Genomic DNA, 21,813 nt, shown 5'->3' on the forward strand with positions numbered 1-21,813 from the left:
TCGGCTGTTGCCGCCCAGTGGTAGAATTGTAGATTCGGGAGGGCTAGCCCCCCCCTGGATTTTGTTTTTTGCAGGACCTTCTTTGGGATCCTAGCATTTTTACCCCCCCCATACGAACGGCATGATAAGTTTGTCCAGCACTTTGAAAAAGGCCTTGGGGATGTAGATCGGAATGGATCTAAACAGGAAGAGGAACCTGGGCAGTACGTTCATTTTGAGAAGCCACAATGCTATCCACTGTGCTACCGTGCTGCCCATTGTCCTGATGAGTGCAAGATGAAAAGCTTTGACAAAATGTATTTTTCAGCAATACTCAGATTAAATAGTTAAATCCAACTGCTCTCCAATTGGAGAGGAGGCAGCAATATATATACCTTTATTTTTGACATTATACCTTTTATAACAATTCTCAACAATTCTTGATTGATAACTGACAAAGGAACACAGGGGAGATGAGAAGAAATGTTTTTCCACATTGAATTCTTATGACCTGGAATACACTAGCTGAGAAGGTGCTGGAAGAGATTCAATAATAACTTTCCAAAGGGAATTGGTTTTATGAGGGGATTCCAGGGATCTTGGGGAAAGAACAGGAAGGGGGACCAATTGGAGAATTTTCCATTCAAGGAGCCTGCACAGAGGCAGTGGGCCAAATGATAGTCTTCTATCCCATATGATCCTACAGTGGTTAGCACTCCTGCCTCAATGCCAGAGACCAAGGTTCAAATCCGGCCTTGGGTGACACCGTGTCTCTGTGAGTTTCCTCCCACAGTCCAAAGATGTGTAGGTTAGGTGAATTGGCCATGCTAAAATTGCACCTTGGGATGTGCAGGTTATGTGGGGTTACAGGGATAGGGCAGGAAGTAGGCATAGGTACGGTGCTGTTTAAGAGGGTAGGTGCAGACCCAATAGGCCAAGTGGCTTCTGCACCATAGAACTCTGTTTCTAACTCTCTCTCTGTGGAAGATAGTTTTGTGACCCCCATCTCTCTGTGCACATGCGCACACACACACACGTTCAGTAAGCTACAAAGTATATACATGTGCAATTTTGATTGGAGCTGAACATTTAATCCATCAGGCTAGCCCTCTGTGATGAGTGTTAATGCCATATCAGCCACTTGGATGTGATCCTCTGCCACTGAGCAGATTAGAGCATGTGGCCTCAGAAATAATATCTTGTTCCTAAATGATGGTTTGATGATGCTAGAACGGCAAAACTTCAATACTGGAATAAATATATTTAGCTAAGAAAATTCAATTCTTGGGTGGATTGCAAATGATGTTTACAAACTGTATGGTGTGAACGTGATCAAAATATGAGCAGCACATTATAGCTTGATGGCCCCTTTAACCTTCTCCACCACTCCACTATTCAATATCTATTCTTCTGTCTCAACTTCACTTTCCCACAGTAAGAAGTCTTACAACACCAGGTTAAAGTCCAACATGTTTGTTTCAAACACTAGCTTTCAGAGCACTGCTCCTTCCTCAGGTGACCTTCCTCAGGTGAATGGAGCAGTGCTCCGGAAGCTAGTGTTTGAAACAAACATGTTGGACTTTAACCTGGTGTTGTAAGACTTCTTAGTATGCTCACCCCAGTCCAACGCCGACATCTCCACATCATCACTTTCCCACAGCATCTCCAAAGCTCTTGATTCCCTTGAGGATAAAAATCCATCGATCTTCATCATGACTCACTCAGCAAATGAGCATCTCCAGCTTTCTAGGGTAGAACGTTCAAAGATCCACAACCTTCTCAGTGAACAGATTTCTTTCCGTCCAAAAGTGCCCAATCCCTTATTCTGAAACCATGACGACTTCTCCTTCTAGAATCACCATCCAGGAGAAACCGCATCTATCCTGCAAAGCTCTCTCAGAATTTTAGATAGTTCAGCGAGGTCCCCTTTCAATCTTCCTCCCAACAAAGAAAACTGATCCATTTTGTTCCATCTTTCCTCCACAGGACAACTTTCCCATCCCAGAAATTGGTCATAAATTAAAACTGTACACAGTGAGCATGTTGAATTACACTGGCGCTTCAGTGGATTAGTATGCCCACCCTGCCACCAGGGATCTTGCTTCGGGTAGGGGTGGGGGGTGGGATGAAGAGAAGAAAGTGGAGGAAGAAAAGTCGACTTCAGCAGGACTTTAAGATCTCTCCAACAGGAAGGGCTGGAAAATCTTGCCTTTTTGTTTCTGGTTACACCTGAACTTTTACACATAAAAGCAGTTATTGTGATACTTTTGTACCAAGTGTAAGGATTATATGAGTTCATATTGTGAAAGGGGAGCAAGGCATTAGTCATATATTTAATTGCCTTCCAGATGCTTGGCTCCCTACAAGTGGGAAAGAGCTTTTATTTTCCCAGTGCAACATTATGGAAACTGGTTGACAAACAGAAATGCCAATTGAATAATTTTCCTCAAATGGTATGTCGCAATACAATTGGACCTCTCAATTTTCCCTTAATTTATGCCAGCATCTTTTAAAATCTTACTGACTTTGTATCAGAATGTTCTTATTGACTCATAGAATAGTACAGCATATAAAAGTTTGTTTGAGTCCATTGATCCTCTGCCTCTCTTTGAAATCACAGAACAGTCAATTCCACTCCTCGGCTCTTTCCTCACATGAAGTATTTTTTCCATTTCAACTATTTATTCAATTCCATTTGAAAATTGCTATTGAATCTGTTTCCACTATCCATCAGGCATTCCAAATTCTAAGAACCTTGTGTAATTTTTTTGTTGTGTCTCATTCTTTTGCCGTTCACCTTAAATCTATGCTCTCACATTGTTGATCTTTCAATCATTGGAAATGGTTTCTCTTTATTTACTTCACCTAAACAGTTCATATTTTCAAATACTTAATTCTCAACTCAGGAGAACAACCCGAGCTTCTCCATTCCATTCACGTAACTGTAGTCGCTCAACCCCAAAACTGTCCCTTCAAAAGTTTTCTTTTCCTTCTGAAATGTGGTTGCCCACAATTGGGCACAGTATTCCAGCTGGGGCTAAAACTAGCCTTTTATAAAGTTCAGCATAAATATCCAGGCATTTGTACTTTGTTTACAGAGCCCCATATACTTTATGAATGACTCTCACTCCACCTTCGAGGATTTGCACACAAACATGCCCAGGGCCTCGGTTCTTACAGCGATTTTAAAACTGTTTAGCTTTGGCTGTCTTTCCTCATTCTTTCCATCAAAATGTATCACCTTGCACTTTTTATCTGCCATATGTTCGTCAAATCCACCAGCCTAAATTCTATCTTGACCATGTTTCCAAGTTTGAGTCAACAGAAAAGTTTGACATTGTTCCCCATACGACCAAGTCCAGTTAATTAAATCAACGGCAGCGGTGGTCCTCAGACTGAACACTGGTGATACCGCCATATACCTCTCACTGCAAAAGGCGGCAGTTTTTCTTCATAACACATTTTCTGTCCCTCATCAATTTTGTATCCATACTGCTCAGATGCGATGGGCTGAAGGGCCCTTTTCTGTATGGTAGTCTTCTACGACTATGCTACTGCCCGTTTTATTCCATGGGCTTCAATTTTGCTGACGAGTCTATTTTGTGGTTCTTTACCAAATGCCTTTTATAATTCATTGCACAGGAACAGCCATTAATTCACATCAAATTATTAGGACAAATCTAGTACTTTGAAATTTTGCACTCGGACGCAGTGGCAATATTGAAAATATATCTGGATGAGATAAAACAACTTGGATCATGAATTATCCTTAATACACTTACCATGGGGGTGATTTTACTGGTCTATCCTCTGGGTAAATGGATGGATGATGAGCAGTTGCAAACACCCATGTTGCTTAGCCAGACTGGAGATACCAAGAGCTTACAGTTTCCAATTCTAACCTGCCAGACATGCACCCACCTAAAGCGAGTGGGTTCCTTTTTCACAGATGCTTATTGGGTGCCAAGGATGTAACTGGCACATGATTGGATTTTAACTTGGGCAAAAATGTTCCCTCTGAGCTGCATGCATGGATCACTGCACAGTAATTGTGGTGATAGCCTTTAAACTAGGCCTAGATGGCAAAATATCCCGGGTCACATTTTCAGAGCAGTAGATGTGTTTCCAACTCAATTGCTCATTGCTAGCAGGAAATTGGTCTGGAGTTGAAATTCAGTTTTGTACATTATTTTCCAAAATTATCTAGTTTAGGGGAAGGTTGCAATAGATTGGAAGATAACAAACGTAACTACTTTATTCAAAAATGGAGGGAGACAGAAAGCAGAAAACTATAGGCCAGTTAGTCTAACACCTGTCATAGAGAAAATGTTAGAAGCCATTATCAAAGATGTTGTAGCTCGGAAAGAGTCAAAGCAATCGGGCGGAGTCAACATGGTTTTGTGAAAGGGAAATCATGTTTAGCCAATTTATTGGAGTTCCTTTGAAGGAGTCGCATGTGCTGTGGATAAAGGGGAATGGGTGGATGCATTGTACTTGGATTTCCAGAAGGCATTTGGTAAGATACAACATCAAAGGTCAGTGCAGAAAATAAAAGCTCATGGTATAGGGTTATGCATTGGCATGGATTGCAGATTAGCTGGCTAACCGGTAGCTAACCAGAAACAGAGTTGAAGACTATGATAATTTTCAAATCCCCACTGGCCAGATGTGCCAGAGGATTGGAGGACAGCTAATGTGGTGCCATTATTCAAGAAAGGAAGGAGTGAAAAACCAGGTAATTACAGGTCAGTACGTTGAACATCATTGGTCGGGAAATTATTGTAAAAAATTAATCTCCACTTGGAGAGGCAAGGATAGTCAGCATGGATTTCACAAGGGGAGATCATGGGCGGGATTTTCCCACCGGCCTGCCTTGCGTTTTTCGGCGATGGAGGCGGCCCGCCAGAGACATCTACTAGTCCTGCCGCTGTCAATTGGGATTTCCCGTTGAGGAAGAATTTCTTCTCCGAGTAGTGAATCTGTGGAATTCTTTATCACAGATTCTACAGCATGTTCAAGGTTAAAATAGACCGATTTGTAAACAGTCAGGGAACCGAGGGTTATGGGGGAAAAAAAACAGAGTTGAGAATTATATCAGCTCAGCCATGATCTCAAGTGAATGGTGAAACAGACATGATGGGCTGAATGGCCTACTGTAACTTATGATATAGACGGGCTGGTCAAATGGGCCGAAAAGTGGCAAATGCAAATTAGTACTGAAAAGCGAGAGATGATGCATTTTGGGAGGACTAACGAGACAAGGGAATGGTAGGACGTGAGGAAGTACACAGGACCAAAGGGATCTCTAGGTGCATGTCCAAAGATCCCTGAAGGCAGCAGGACAAGTAGATAAGGTGGTTAAGAGGCAATATGTGTTACTTGCCTTAATTAGCTGAGACACAGAATATAAGAGCAAGGAGTTATGATGGAGATGTTCTAAACACTCGTTAGGCCACATTTAGAGTACGGTGTGCAGTTCCGGTCATTACATTATAGGAAGGATGTGATTGCACGAGGGTCCAGAGATTCACCAGGATGTTGCCTGCACTGTGGCATTTCACAGAAATGAAGAGCGGCTAGTTTGACTGGGAATTTTCCTTCGAGAAAGATTGAGAAAGGACTTAAATGAGGTTTTCCACATTATGAGGGACATAGATTAAATAGGAAGAACCTGTTCTCACCCTCTCCTCCTTTGTAGAGGGGTTAATAACCAAGAGGCATAGATTTAAGGCGAGTTTTAGATTGGTTTAAGGAGATTTAGATTGGTGTTCTATGGCTGCCACAGACATGTTGGGCAGAAAGGCCTCTTTCTGTGCTGTGAAACTTTATGGGTGTGAGTTAATGGGGGTTGGGGAGAGAAAGTCCTGTTTTGGGCTGGTTTAGCAGGGTGATTTTGGCACCCGCAGTACCGAGAACGACCCCCTTATCAAACGGGACCTTTTGCTGGCCTCGGTATGAAATGCCCTGCATTTCCTGCACTGACAAAAGAGATCAGGGCACCATTTTTTAAATGCTGCCCTGATCTCAACCTCCCCACCGTGACCTACAGACCCCTTTCCATTCCCCAACATGTTAGGGGTGCTCGAGCTGCCTTCACTCCATAAGGGTACCCCCGGGCCTGAACTCCAGCAAAGGCAACCTGACTTCTGGGCACCTTGGCACTGCCATATGATTGTGCCCCATGACTTTGGCATTAATGGATTGTCTTCTACTTGGCAGGATGTGATGAGTGATGTGCCGCAGGGATCAGTGCTGGTGTCTCAAACTGTTTACAATTTATATGAATGACTTCTGTGGTTGCTGAATTTGCTGACGGCATAAGATAGCTTGGATAATAAATTGCGAAGAGGACGTAAAGAGGCTACAACAGAGCATAGGTTAAGTGAGTGGGCAAAAACCTAGCAAATGGATTATAATTTGAGCAAATGTGAAATTGTCCATTTTGGCGGTAGAATAGTTTTATTACTGAATGGTGAGAGCAGAACTAGGAAATGCAGAAGGATCTGGGTGCCTGAGTACAGAAATCAAAAAAGGCTGGTGTACAGGTACAGCAAGTAACTAGGACATCTAATAGAATATTATTGTGAGGAGAATTGATTATAAAAGTGGGGGGGGGGATTATGCTTTAAGTTGTACAGGGCACTGGTGTGACCACATCTGGATTATTGTGCACAGTGTTGGTCTCCTTATTTAAGGAAAGATGAAAATGCTTCAGCAACAGTCCAAAGAAGGTTTACTAGAATGGTAACAGGAATGAGTCTTGAGACCGGTTGGAGAGGTTCGATTTGAATCCACTACAGTTTAGAAGAGTTAAGAAGTGACTTGATCAAAATCTTTAAGATTCTAAGTGGTATTGACAGGATGGATGTGGAGAGGATGTTTCCTCTTGTCGGAGAATCCAGAATAAGTGATCATTGTTTTAATAATAACAAGTCACTCATTTAGGACTGAGGTGAGGAGAATTATTTTCTCAGAGGGTCGTGAGTCTCTGATACTCTTCCTCAAAAGGTAGTGGTAGTCTTTGAATATTTTTAAGGGAAAGCTAGATTTAACAAGGGGGTGAAAGGTCATCGGTAGGTAGGAATGTGGGGTTGAAGTTACAATCAGATCAGCCACAATCTTATTGAATGACAAGAGCAGGCTCAAGTGGCCTAATCCTCCTAATTTGTATGTCCATATGTAATATAGATAAAACTCCTTTTCCCCTTATTGCCAAGAAAAATTAAGTTGTGCACAGATTTTGTTTCAGACTAAAATGGGAAAAAAATGAGTATTTTTCCTTGTACCTCCCCTACTACCCTTCCTGGTGGGGAAGCAGCTTATTTCTGCTCCGACCATCCCTGCTTGAAAGAAATTTGACCAATAAAGGCACTGAGCTACAAAATACTGAAAATTAATAACATTATGTAATGGCCTGCTTTGAACAAAAATAGTTGGCATTGTCGGTGTTGCAATTCTTTTATCAGTGCTGTTTTGGAGAACATTTGAAGAATGATCTTTTAGCATCAAAGCTCTTGAAGCTTCTATTTATTCCAGCTTTTAAATATTAGCATTATTTTACCATTCAATCTGTACGGCAAACATTTTAACTTGATTTTACAGTTGTGCACAATCTTTCCCAGTGATCATTCCCTTTTTCTGTTTATCAGATTTCTATCATTTATATATACAAGATAAATATATCAATTATATAAGTATATTTATATAATTTCAGAATATAATTCTAAGCTACAATATGTCCCTCTAACCATATTAATGAGGAATAATGGAATTACAAAAACAGTCCCGTCTCACCTTTCAAAATGGACAGAAATCCGTATGTTCTTCATAGATAAAAGCCTTGACTTAATTTTCAGGTCAATAATCATGGACCATAATGCATAGTGTACAATGTGTGTCTGACAGGAAATTGGCTTAATGAAAATGGACCTCTGCTAAACATTGAGATGCACAAGTATAGAGGTTGATTTCTCCCCTTGTTTGACATTCGAGTTTTATTAGATAATTTTCATTATTCACTTGATCCAATTTAGTCTGTGACATGTGCCATAAATCATTTGTGCCTGTGTAAGCTCAGAATAATCCATTAACCTGGTTTCTTTCATGGTACAGTGTTGCATTGTACTGTGCTATATCTTCCCTTGTGAAGGGAAATGAATGTCTACCATGTGCACTGCTGTATATCACTGCAGCAGTCCCAATTCAGCTTTTTGGTCCATCAGATTTTCATTTTGGAACGTTAGTCTTTTGTTTTAATAACAATTGAGATATGCTGTGAGCACCTTGTTATGTTTAAATTATGTATTTTCAAACTCAATCGTCCTTTTTACAAATGTCTACTTAATAGGATGCAATTTCCAATGTATGTATTGAGTATAATGGAGTAAATAAATTATATAGCAGTTTAAATTGAGATTCCCATTGTACAGTCACAATTTGAAGCTAACAATCCTTCAAGTAAAAGCAATAGCACTTAATTTGCATCTACTTGACCCCAGCATTCTGAACCTTTTCATTGAGTGCCGATTAGATTTGTGATAGACCGATGGAGTATAATTTATGGTGACAGACTGGATTTCACACAAGCTATTGACATCAATTATAAGGAACTCAAAAGGACAATGCTATGTCATTTTATTAAGGATCCAGTAAAGATTTTCGGCCAGAAGTAGGTAATGAATTATTTACCATTTGGCAACTTCCATCCGCACTTGTCCTGTACTGGCCAGGAAGGTCACTGTGCGGGCAGTACAGAGATGCTAAAACTAATCTTCAGTTAGAGGAAAAATTGATAATCATCTTTTGAATGAAAATGAAAATCGCAAATTGTCACAAGTAGGCTTCAAATGAAGTTACTGTGAAAAGCCCCTCGTCGCCACATTCCGGTGCCTGTTCGGGAAGGCTGGTACGGGAATTGAACCATGCTGCTGGCCTGCCTTGGTCTGCTTTCAAAACCAGCGATTTAGCCCTGTGCTAAATCAGCCCCTTAATCCTGGTGATCTTGACTGGAACATGTTTTTTTTCTTTGTGGCCATTTGATGAGGCTAGGGCTAAACTCTGTTTGATTTCCCAGCAGAACACAAATCATTGAACATGTTAGAAACACTGATCATTCAGATCGTTCAATAAAATGATCATTGTTGACCAAAACAGTACTATAGTCTTCTGTCTTCTGGTGAAGAGTAATAAAAGGCTTTTAGTATAATTGAAGTATACCCTGTAGTTTCTTTTATAGGTACACTGGGTATGACTTTGGGATTGGGCAGAGAATAGGCAGAGATTTACTCCCACAGGAACAGGGAGGTGTTGTTACTTTTCGCTCTCTTGTTGCTTTGTCCTGCCTTAATCGCACCCAACAAATTTTTTTAAAAATTGTTCTTATGAATTGATTTCATGTAGTGTAAGCACACTCCCTGGGCACACAATTTGTCATTCTGTTCAGCTTTAATCAGCAGAATGAAAAATAATACAATTGCTGATATGAACCGATGTCACTTATTAAAGCCTCCGAGCATCTGATATCATTGAAGTGAGGAAAGCATAATATTTTATATTTAATTTCTCTTTGGGTTCATTGTACGGTAGTTTGTGCTTTACAGTAATGTTCTTCATGGGAGAGTGGAGTACCTTGCTTGAGTAAGGTGCCATGGTCCTATATTAATTTCTATTTCTTTCTCAATAATAAAAGATATATACCAAGGAAAGTGGCTGTGGAATAAAAAGAAATGAAAGAAAAACTTGTATTATATCCGAAAGTGCTTGTAATGTTAAGCGTGATATATTGATGCAACCATGACAACTGTCCGGTTTGATCAATCAAAAGGCAAAGTTTCCTTTTTTCACTTTGGGACATTGGACAGGATTCCCTGCCCCTCCCCTGGAGTGTTTTCTGGCAGTGGAGGCAGCTCGCCATTGGCCACCGGCAGGATCTTCTGGGCCTGCTGATGTCTTATGATGTTTTGCATGGCTCGCTCATCCTGCTTCCCATGGGGGTGGAATAACACTTCCGTGGGAGGGCTGGAAAATCATACCCTCTGTTTTTCACCCAAATAAGAGGAGATTCTTTATACTGAAAGGGTTACGAAGAGGAATATCTCAGCAGCTACCTTGTCAATGTCTCTCAGGATCTTACATTATCTAATTAGATCACTTCTCATTCTTTAATTCCATAGTCCCATTCTACTTCGCTTCTGCTCAAAGGGTAGGAGCAATATTTACATTCAAATACAATTACATTGAAGGTTAGCATGCACTTTGCATTCCTGATTGCTTGCTGTAGCATGTTAACTTTTGTTTGTGAACAAAGACAGCCAAATATCTCTGAACTCCAGTGTTTAATAGTTTATCATCATTAAAAATAAAATCTATTTTCTACTCTTCCTACCAAAGTGAATAACCTCACACTCCCCACAATCTATTTCATCTGTCACCGTACCCATTTACTCAAAATGTTTCTATCCCTTTGCAGACCCCTCGGCGAACCTGGCCGACCCTGGGACATAAATCTGGGGTCCATGTGTCCTCCTCACAGAGTATGTTTCCACCTAGCCTTGTGTCAACAGCAAACCTGGATGTATTTCATTTGGTCATTTTATTCTGTAGTGGACAGTCAGAGACTTTTTCCCAGGCTAGAGGAATCAATTACTAGGGGGCATGGGTTTAAGGTGCGAGGGGCAAGGTTTAGAGGAGATGTACGAGGCAAGTTTTTTTACATAGAGGGTAGCGGGTGCCTGGAACTCGCTGCCGGAAGAGGTGGTGGAAGCAAGGACGATAGTGACGTTTAAGAGGCATATTGACAAATACATGAATAGGATGGGAATAGAGGGATACGGACCCCGGAAGTGTAGAAGATTTTAGTTGAGATGGGCAGCATGGTCGGCGCAGACCTGGAGGGCCGGAAGGCCTGTTCCTGTGCTGTACTTTTCTTTATTCTTTATTCTCTGTGTTATGGTGGCTCAAGACATACACTGGAGACTTCCAGCAGTATGCAAAAGGGTTTATTGATGAAAACCAAAGGCAGTTAGATAACAGGCACAGAACATTATACAACAGCCTTTACTCTTCAGCTCCCTGGTCCACACTGCGGCATCCTGCTCCCTGGGCCTGCGCAAACTCCCCATTGGCCGGCATTTGTGTGAGTGGTGCTGGTCACATGGTCCATGTAGCCTGACCTCTAAAGGGGCCACATTACCACATCCCTACCCCCTTAAGTCCCTTAACACACTACCCCAAATCTACGTATAAATGTCACAGTGGTTAACGGGGACAGCCAAGCAAAGAGGGCCATCCCAGACAAATCTTTCTAGGCCCAGCCACAGGCTTGGCACTCCTTTTGGCTAATCGAGTGGACCACAGTCAATACCACTTCAGGGGGACCCACTTCAACAGGCGAACCAGCCTCAGCAGAAATGTGAGTCCCTGGTTCCTCTTGACTGGACCGAGTTGCAGGAGTATTCCTGATGCTCACTAGACTTGTCGACTGTACGTTGGGGGCTGCCATCCCACGACGACTCAGGTGGGGGACATGCTTTTTGACGGTCTTCCCGTGAGCATCAACCACATAAGACTCACATGAGACACCGGCCCTGACTGGGCTACAACCTGACCTTCTAACCAAGGCAAATCAGCAGCAAAATTTCAGACCAAAGCTGGGTCTCCGACCTGGAATGACCTGTCGCCTCCCTGCTCTAACTGCTGACTCCTCTGGGTGATGTGACATGCTTCCACCCTCCCTGCCAAATTTGGAAATGCAGATTCTCAACTAACAGCCCATGAGAAGCTCAGCTGGTGTGATCCCCATGGTTGAATAAGTGGAACATCAACAAAAGATTAGCCAACCTCTGGGAAGTGGCTTATCTGATTGCCTTTTCACGGTATTCTTGAAAGTTGGAACAGCCCTCAGCCAGACCATTTGACGCTGGGTGATGGGGAACTGTCCTCGTGTGTCATATGCCATTTGCTCTCACAAAGTACTGGAAATCATCACTGGTGAAGGACAGCCATTTTCCAAAACAATTGGCTCGGGAAGTCCATGAATGGCAAACACTCAGTGCAAAGCATCTACCGTGGCTGCTGACGTAGTGGAATTGAAGGCCTCTTTGGACATCTACCAGCACCAAAAACAACTTGCCCAGGAACGGACCAGCATAATTAATGTGGGCCCTAGTCCATGGGTGGCCTGGCCATTCCCAGGGGTGAAAGGTGGTTGAAAGCAGCAGAGATTGCTGCATTTGGCAAGAGTGGCACTGGTGTCGGAGTTGTTCGATGGCAACTACACGTAACATCATGCCAACATCTTCACCTTTGTCTGCTCTGGATGGGCGTTGTGCAACACCTGAGGTGGGACGACCATCCATGATCCCCAGAGAATCATGCATCTGCACATATCAACTCATCTTGATGAGTGAAGTAGGACATCAGTTGTTTTGACTTCTTGTAACACAAGCCAGACTATCATTTGCTTGGCCTTTGACAGAACCGGGTCACTTTGTGTCCAGCTGTAGATGTGCCCCTCGGATACTGGCAGGGTGTCCAGGACATTTAGGGCTAGAATGATCACCGGGGGTACTGGGTAGCAGTGGAATGCTCATGGGTAGAGGCAAGCCACTTAATGCATCCGCTTTAGCAATTTGCGATCCAGTGCTGAAAAGCATAATTGGAAGCCGCCAACTGCAGGGCTCAATGCTGCTCCCTTGCCAATGATATGGGCATATCTTCACTCATGGGCATATCTTCCCTTAACAGCCCAGTAATGGCTTGTGGTCAGTCACTATGGCTCAAGACATACACTGAAGGCTTCCAGTAATAAACAAGGGGTTCATTGATAAAAGACAGTTGGGTAACAGGCACAGAACACTATGCAACAAGTCTTTACACACCAGCTACCTGGTTCACACTATCCGGTGTCCTGCTTCCAGGGCCCTGTGCAAACTCCCCATTGGCTGGGGTTCACCCTTTCCTGCTTGATTGACCTGGAGTCAGCCATGTGGTCTGTGGAGCCTGCCCCATTAAAGGGGCTACTCAACTGCAATAATCTTGGGTATTAATATTGATTGTAAGAAGCCAAGGCCTCGGCATTGTCCTTGGAACACCACGCTATCAACTTACCAGTGGAAAAATGACCTCTTGTTCTTCAACCAATCCTCTGGCTGGCCGCACTATGATACTCCTCAACCCCATGAGTCATTGGGGGATGTGTGTGTACCACCCCCTCCTCAAACCCTCCCACCAAATATTTTAGACTTGCCTTGCGCCGGGCTGCATTGAGTCTTCTTGGAACTGCTTGCAGTCCCAGCAGTGCCCACGGATGTGCTCTTGGCACTGCCAAGACTACTGGAGCTGCTGGGTGACCAACTACACCCAAGGGCAGGGCTTCCTCTCCAGCGAGGTGCGGAAGCCCTACTGGCAGGTAACTTAGTTCACCTGTAATATGTTATGGCTGCTGGGCAGGCTGACCTGGAGCAAGTCTGCCCTTGCCATAATCTGTAGCCGCTTGTGTCGCAACCTTTTCTCTTTTTTTAAAATAAATTTAGAGTACCCAATTCATTGTTTCCAATTAAGGGGCAATTTAGCATGTTCAATCCACCTACCTTCCACATCTTTGGGTTGTGGGGGTGAAACCCACGCAAACACGGGGAGAATGTGCAGACTCCACACGGACAGTGACCCAGAGCCGGGATCGAACCTGGGACCTCAGCGCCGTGAGACTGCTGTGCTACCACTGCGCCAGTGTGCTGCCCCGTGTAGGAACCTCTTCATATGTACCTTCAAATTCCTTTTGAAAAACTAAATAAAGATGTGCCCTTGCTATCCATCCTGCTAGTACATCCTCAAAAATATTATTTTCCTTTGATAAATCCATGTTGACTCTCCCTAATTATGATTTTTTTAAAGTGCCCTCTTCCAACTTCTTTAATAATGGATTCCAGAAATTTCTCAATGACAGCGTGGCCAGTAATTTCCTGCTTTTTTTGTCAATCTTTCTCTTGAAGCAGTAGTGATACTGTTGCTACCGCCCAATCCCTGCTAGGAAATTTTGGAAGACTGCATCCACTGTCTCTACAACCACCTCTTTTTCTACAATAGGTGTAGGCCATCAGGTTTAAGAAATGTTAGCTTTAGTCCCATGTACTTAAAGTTATTTACTCCTATAGACTCTTGGGTCTCCTCTATTCCTCACTTGTTTTTGTGTCTTCAACTGTGAACAACTATACAAAATAAAGGTTTAATATCTCTGACATTCCCTGTTTCCCATTTCCCATTATTGTACCACCTTTAACAGCTTCCAGAGGTCCCATGTTTACTTCCGTCACTTTCTTCCTGTTTCTGCACTGTTATAATCCCAGTTTCTGTTAATACTGGACAAGTCAGATCGCAGAGGGAAACCTGGCTTGATGGGTCCGAAAAAATGTTCTTCCAAATCATAAAGGGACGTTACTGAACAAATTCACAGCTGCCTGCTCATGAATGTTTAATACAAATAATATAATATTTATTAAAATGAGGAAAGTGAACTATATTACACCAAGCAAAATAGTTGTAAAGGTCACAACACAAACACAAGAAAATGATTCAAGTTCTCACGCTTTCTTTCTCCCCAGCAAAATCTTTATAGACAGCAGCTAGTTGCCTCTAGCTTGACGTAAATGCTTCTCGCTTGGGACTGGCACAGTTGCGAACGAATTTCTTGTGAATTTTTGAGCGTTCACGTGATACTTCTCAAGCAACTTGTACCTCTCCCCAAAACATCCAGAAACCGCATTTTAAACTCTCTTTCATCAACTGCAGAGAAAACAGATGAGTTCCCTTAACAGTTTTCCAGTAGCACCTCTGTTAAAAAAAACTGTCATCAAAGTGGTACAGGATGACTTGCACAGCTGTAAATATTTCGTTAATTTCTGATTTTTCCAGAAAGACTATCCAGCCATTTTGCTTGATGCAGTAACCATTGAATTGAGCTCCTTCAGTCAGGATTGAGGCTCACTTCTAATTATAGTGTGACAGCAATAGTTTTTAAAATGCGCTTGGAAATTGCCATTCCTTTCTTAAAAATGCAATGGAAAATATAATTCTATGTAATTTCTTTCAAATGTGCTGCTTTAGTTGGACTTTGCACATATATTAAACAGGCCAACTGAGCAGAAGTAATGCATAAGATTCCCAAGCCGCCTGGCAGCTGATTCGACTGAAATCTGTTTTCCAGGTATCAACCCAAGTTCCATCCTTCCGCCACACGAGGTGAATTGTGTATTTCTATTGACAGTGCTCCTAATCCTGTACGTCAGGGGTGGGCAAACTGCGGCCCGCCAAAGGTCTTTATGCGGCCCACCAAGATCAAGTCATTAAAAATTTTTTTTTTTTTAATTAAAAAAAAAATATATATTTTTTTATAAGGTTAATGGGGGGGGGGGGGGGGCTGTTGGGTTACTGGTATAGGGTGGATACGTTGACTTGAGTAGGGTGATCATTGCTCGGCACAACATCGAGGGCCGAAGGGCCTGTTCTGTGCTGTACTGTTCTATGTTCTATGTTCTATATGAGGCGCCCAGAATCATAACCGGGTGAAGCGCCATTTTTGAAAAGTAGAGAAAAAGAGGGCTAAAGGCAGGATGCCGCCGGGGGAAGCGCTGAGGTATATGCCGCACGCTAATTGGTTACAACCGGGACTATTAATTAATATACTATGTGGCCCTTTAAAATTGTAAATTTCTGAATGTGGCCCTTGCACGGAAAAGTTTGCCCACCCCTGCTGTACGTTGTTCTGCTCTGTGTCTTCATTCTTGTCAATCTCCTTCCCCAGCTGCTATCTAGTATCTCTTGTACTAGTTGATGCAGGTGAAACAAATAATAATTGCACATAATATGGTATACAGATAAATTGTGATCATGTGCACCGCATTACCAACCATGATTCTGACCTTAATCAAAGACAAAGACCCACTATCTCACTTGAGTCCGGCTGGCTATACAGGCAATTAAAAATAGCGGGTGGGTCCCAATTCTGGGATTGCTGGTGCGGGACAAGTGTGAGGGCAGCAAGCCTGCACCCTGTGTTCCCGATCTGGCTGTTTCAAATTTACTTCCGGGGTTAGCGGGCCTGACTTGATCTCGTCCCTGCCTCCCCAGAGTGTAAAGTGCTTTTCACAGGGTCCTTAATATTGAGACATGTCGACTAAGTCAGAACATTTCCTGAATTGTGCTGCCCACCTCAGTAGTGAAAATCCAACCCAAAGCTTCAGAATTAAATTTTGATAAATTAGATGGAGAGTCACTACAAAGGAACAAAGTTATCATGTGATTAATGAATATCCATTTTTATGGTGATGATTGCATTGATCACGGTGGCACACTGGTTTGCACTGCTGCCTAGCTGGGTTCAATTTTCCAGCCTTGGGTGACTTCTCCCAGTTTCAGGGTGGGTTTCCTCCGGCTGCTCCCGTTTCCTCCCACAGTCCAAAGATATACATGTTAGATGGATTGGCCATGCTAAATTGCTCCTTGGTGCCCAAGGATGTGTAGGTTGGATGGGGTTATAGGGCGGGGGTGTGGGCCTAGGTACGGTGCTCTTTCAGAGGGCCATTGCAGACTTGATGGGCCGAATGACCTCCCTCTGTACTGTAGGAATTTTGTGATTCTATGATTTGCTTTGCCATGCATATGACTGGTGTGAGTGTAGTGCTTTTTATAAAGCTCCTGTTCATAACCCATCCAATTTTTTTCAGTGAGGGAGCATTATTTTTATAACCCTTAAGTTCACACCAGGACCCATGATTTCTAAGCCTAAAAGTTTGCTTCCAATGATATTTGACCGTATAGGTACATCCCCGTTGACTTGGGATTGTTACTTTGCAGGATCTAGAAGCAGTCCACAGACGCATAATGTCTGTGGAAGTGTGTGTTAGAGAAGTATTGGCATGTTCATTATATCCAGGGCAAAATTTACATTTAATTTTTATTGCACTCTCCGAAATAGCTGCCGTTCTATAAACATAGAGAATGAAGGTGCGGGAAACGCCCTCCAGTGCAAAAAGTCCACGCCGCACACTTCAATGACCAACCATCTTTGGGGAAGGTGGAAAAGATGCAGCTAATTCATGACTAGGACTGGGAAATTCTGGTCTGGCCTTCCAAACAAACTCCAAAAGAAACTTTGACGTATCCGTATTCCTCGATGCCAGACAATTCCGTTAAAAGTACTGGAATCTTCAGCTGAGAGCATTTGTCACTGACAGCATGACATTATCTGGAGTTTCTTGACAGTTGTTCTTCTACTTAAAAACTGGAGTTATAGATGTATCATAGAGAGGCACCACAGTGGGAGTTATTGATGTGAAGGACAGACTCTTAAGACCCTAGCTAGCACTTCAGAAGCATGTGGAAATAATTTGGACCATTATATTCCAAACAACCCCCCTCCCCCACCCCTTTTTACAAGGGAACTGACACTTTGAAAGCTTGTCAATTTCTTAAGAGCCCAGTACTATTTTTCTACTCTAACAGCTTGTGGCTACCTCTGCATTTTATGCACTAATCTATGCTTTCACAGTCCCCAATATATAACGCTGCAGTTTTCGCATCAAAGGGCATGTGTCCTTTACATAGGGCGAAAACAGTCATTTATCTAAATTAACCCACATCATATTTATTTACATTCACAATTCCTGTAGACATTTTTGTGTATCTTTAACCTGATGAATAGTTCCACTAATTTCATTATCCATATAATTTTTTGAATGAAGAAGACCAATAATCCAAACATTAGCTCTGCAGAGTCCACTTAAGACTTGGCCTTTGCAGATATGCTTCTGTTGAACTTGTCACTCATGATCTGCACAGTCTTGGAGAGCAGGAAGTTTCTATTCCTGTGCTTTACTGTTCTTTGTACCTACCAGATTATAAACTATTTCCCATCTAGTGGACTTGCTGATCAAGAAACCCACACGATGAGCTCTTTTTTACAGTAGCTTTTCATCCAATATTTTACTGAAGGTGTTCTTTAAAATCCAAGTAAATAACGCCTGCAATACTGGAGACTTCCAGTTAGTGAGTTGTCTTATGATGAAGCACATTGGTATGTAATGTGTGTGGTATCGGAAGACTCACTTGTATGTTAGAGCGTAGTTCATCTAGGACATTTTAAAGTGAGTAGTATTACGCACACCTGGTCAGCTCCCAACAGCAGCTAAGATGTTGAACCAGAACCATAAAATTTTGAAGTTTTAAGGCGGTGCAGAAAGATTGATTCGTTCCAGGAGTGATCACATAAGGAATAGGACTTGGTTATTTTATAAACAAATTTTATTAAAACAAAAGAAGAAAAAAAACAATATTTAAACTTTTAAATTTCAACCCTGACAGTAATAGATTACATATAGTTTCTTAACTGTCTCTGCCGAGTCTGCACATTCTCCCCGTGTCTGCGTGGTTTTCCTCCGGGTGCTCTGGCTTCCTCCTACAGTCCAAAGACATGCATGTTAGGTCAATTGGCCATGCTAAATTGCCCATAGTGTCCTAAAAGGTTAGGTGGGGTTACGGTAATAGGGTGGAGGTGTGGGCATAGGTCGGGTGCTCTTTCTTGGGGCCGGTGCAGGCTCGATGGGCCAAATGGCCGCCTTCTGCACTGTAGATTCTATGATTAACCTTAACGCCTGAGTTCCCATTAAATAGCAATTCAAATTTACATACACCTCTTATTCCACTTACACAGAGGGCAAAGATGATACTTGCATTTAAGAAGCAATTGTTTGCTTAGTGAAGTTCTTCTAGGATGCGTTTCTTCCATGACCTTTTTTTTCCGATGACTTCAAATCCTTCTCTTCACCTGTTCAAAACAGGATTCACTCTAATTCTCGCTCTTGCTCTCTCTATCAGCTCCACTTAGCCCCTCAAACAAAGATTCGCTCCTGGGGTGTCCAGACTTGAACCCATCTGGTTTAGCTCAGTGGGCTAGACAGCTGGTTTGTGATACAGAACAAGGCCATCAGCGTGGGTTCAATTCCAGTACCAGCTGAGAATTCTGAATTCTCCCTTGTGTACCCGAACAGGCGCTAGAACGTTGCGATAAGGGGCTTTTCACAGTAACTTCATTGCAGTGTTAATGTAAGCCTACTTGTGACAATAACGGTTATTTATTTATTACCTTGGCTGTTTGGATTCCTGCAAAAGAACTGAGACAAGACAATTGATATTCAACTAACCTCCCATTGACGGACAAATAAGCCATCAGACTCTCATCAGCTAATGGCTGGTGGTCAGACAGGAGTGTTCTGACGGGCACTGGATCTCGAATGGATCGCCCTGACTGAACGGGAATCCTGTGGATTCCCACTAACAAGTCTGAATGAGACAATGTAACTCAGGCCAGGTGTGGGCATATCCCTCTAACTCTGTGCTAGCAGTTTTCCCCTTAGTCGGTTAACCCGTAAATTGTCTACTACATCTTCAATTCCATTTCTAGACTCCGTTTCCTAATATTGCCATCTCGTAATGGTAGGATGCACGGATATCTCTATCTGTGTGCAGATTATGCTAGTTCTGCAGTAAGGCATTAACAATTAGTGAATTATAGATAATACAATCCTTGACAAAGGCACTGAGATCAAAGATGACATTTTGCTGGCCAAACTGAAAAAGCTAACTCAACAAAGAATGGCGATTGAACATGAATTTTCTGTTCAGTCTAGGAGCATGTCATTTAATACATTTGTCTAAAGAAGTATCTTTTTTTGTATAAAACTAAACTGTAAGGCTGGTAGTAACTTTTGCATGCGATAATTTTCATAGGGAGTCTTGTCATCAATTCCTTATTTGAAAGCCAAATGTTAAAAAAATCATGAATGATCTTAGTGTAGGCTGATTTGAGTGATGGCACCCATAGGGATTAGACTTGAAGGATGTAAACCTGATGGTTTAAACAAGCTGAATTAATACCAGCATAAATGGTCATCCGGATAGGTGTAACAGTAATGGTATTATTTCACCAGTCTGTATTTTATTTTATTGCTCGGTACTGTCAGGCGTGGTAATATCTCCTGAGTAGTTACCTAAAAGATCGTATAATAAAATGGAAACCCTCAAATTTTAAATTAATTAGATCAATTGATTTATTAATTAATTCTTCGTGACTAATTCTCAAAAGCAGTTCTGAAGGTGAAACTTATTTAATATACTATTCATATGACAGGAGAAATATTATTTTGCATGTTTATTCCAGCAACATTTTAGAAAGGAACTCGAAAATGAATGACATCATATGTACTAATACTGTAAGTTCTTATTAACGCATTCCCAGTTCCCATATATTCTGACCAACAAGAAGTAGACAATCTTGATCTTGAGCCCATCTGTGCCTAAGCTTGTGGGAACACAGTTAAAGAATTAAAATCCGAATAAAGTAAACTCTGCAAAAGGTTGGGTTTATCTTTAAAGGATTCTTTTAAATTTGCAATATTACACAGGTGCAAAATCAGATTTCTTTGGCAATAAGGCTGTTGCATTTCATTTTTAGAAATTATGTACATTATTGCTCTTCCTGGTTAATGAGGCAGTGTTTGTGTAATGTTCCATCCAAATCTTTGCCAGATATTCAAATCTATGTCTAGAGAGTAAATTTATGAAAGTCTTCACTATAAGCCAGACATCAGCTGTCAAACACTGCTCTGAATTGTCAGTCGACACTGACCACGTGTCCATGCATCTGTTAATTAGAAACACCAGCAGTACTTTAAGCAGATGCTCTTATTTTATTTGGAACAGGGTTTTCAGTATTGGCCTCTTGTTATTTTGTCGCTGCAGGCTTTTTGGAAGCAGACCCCTTGACTGTGTGGTCATGCAGCAGAATAGCGGATCCATACAAATATCCTCTTGTTTCAATGGAGACAATTGGTGATCATGTTAAAAAGTAGCATTCAGTTCTAATGATTCATTTGAATCTTTAAAGGATGCAGTAGCATATTTTACAGCTGCTGTGAACAGTCATGGGATTGTTCTTTTCTCAAATGAAGACAACTTTTGTAACTTGTGCATGGCTAGTGAGCAGAGCTTATAGTGGCTGAACAATCCTGGTATCTGGCATCCAACTCCATTTTTAGGAGTTCCACCATTTATAAACCCAAATTCGCCCTACTGTTTTGTCTGCAAACTGCTTGGTTGGGCCTACTGTGTAGTTTCTGTTCAAGTGTATCATTGAGTGAGGGCAGAAGGTTAAGTGTGAAGCCAACAGTGGAAATTAGTAGTGGGCAAATTTTAATCTTTCTCCTAATTTCTTATACCCATTAAGCCCATTGGAATCATTCTGTTGAAATAAAAACAAAATTCAATAACTTTTTTATTAGAACTGCATATATTTCATTAATAGGAAGCCATCCTCAGGAACAAAGACAAACAATAAATAAAAGCCTGTGTGAATAACCCCAGCACAGTGAAGACTGCGCTCCATTTAATCTCTCCAGTTTTTTTTTCTTTCATTTTGCATTTCATGTTTTATTTTATTTTTTGTTTTCTTCATACTTTCCCACTTGCTTAACTTTTTTCCATTTTTTTCCTTCAGTACTCCCAAGAGAATTTTTTTAACTCCTTGGCCAGAAGCCAGTGGAATCGCAGCCAACCGTCCAGAAGCCTCTCTCTGGCGGGCCTTGCCGATGTTCTCATTTACAACCCTTTGGCTGGCAACTGAAGATCAGGTGCCCCAAGATCGACCCACCAGCATTTTGCACATTGTAGGGTGGGGATTGGACAGAGTCTGGGGCAGTAAGGGCTCAGGGAGAGTCTCGTTTTCCTAGGTCCCAGGTCGACGGTTGAAACTCAATGTTTTAATACAGCCGCTTTATCCTTGGC

At 42.0% G+C, this 21,813-nt stretch overlaps 2 protein-coding genes across 4 annotated transcripts in view; one reads left to right on the plus strand and one right to left on the minus strand.

Moving 5' to 3' along the window:
- Window positions 1–21,813, minus strand: part of LOC119965166 (EF-hand calcium-binding domain-containing protein 9-like) — a 583,421-nt gene that overhangs the window by 353,978 nt on the left and 207,630 nt on the right. The window lies entirely within an intron of this gene.
- Window positions 1–21,813, plus strand: part of sh3pxd2b (SH3 and PX domains 2B) — a 338,186-nt gene that overhangs the window by 64,106 nt on the left and 252,267 nt on the right. The gene's annotated exons all lie outside the window — the stretch shown is intronic.

The sequence above is a fragment of the Scyliorhinus canicula genome, chromosome 4 (assembly GCF_902713615.1).
Source record: "Scyliorhinus canicula chromosome 4, sScyCan1.1, whole genome shotgun sequence".
NCBI lineage: Eukaryota > Metazoa > Chordata > Chondrichthyes > Carcharhiniformes > Scyliorhinidae > Scyliorhinus > Scyliorhinus canicula.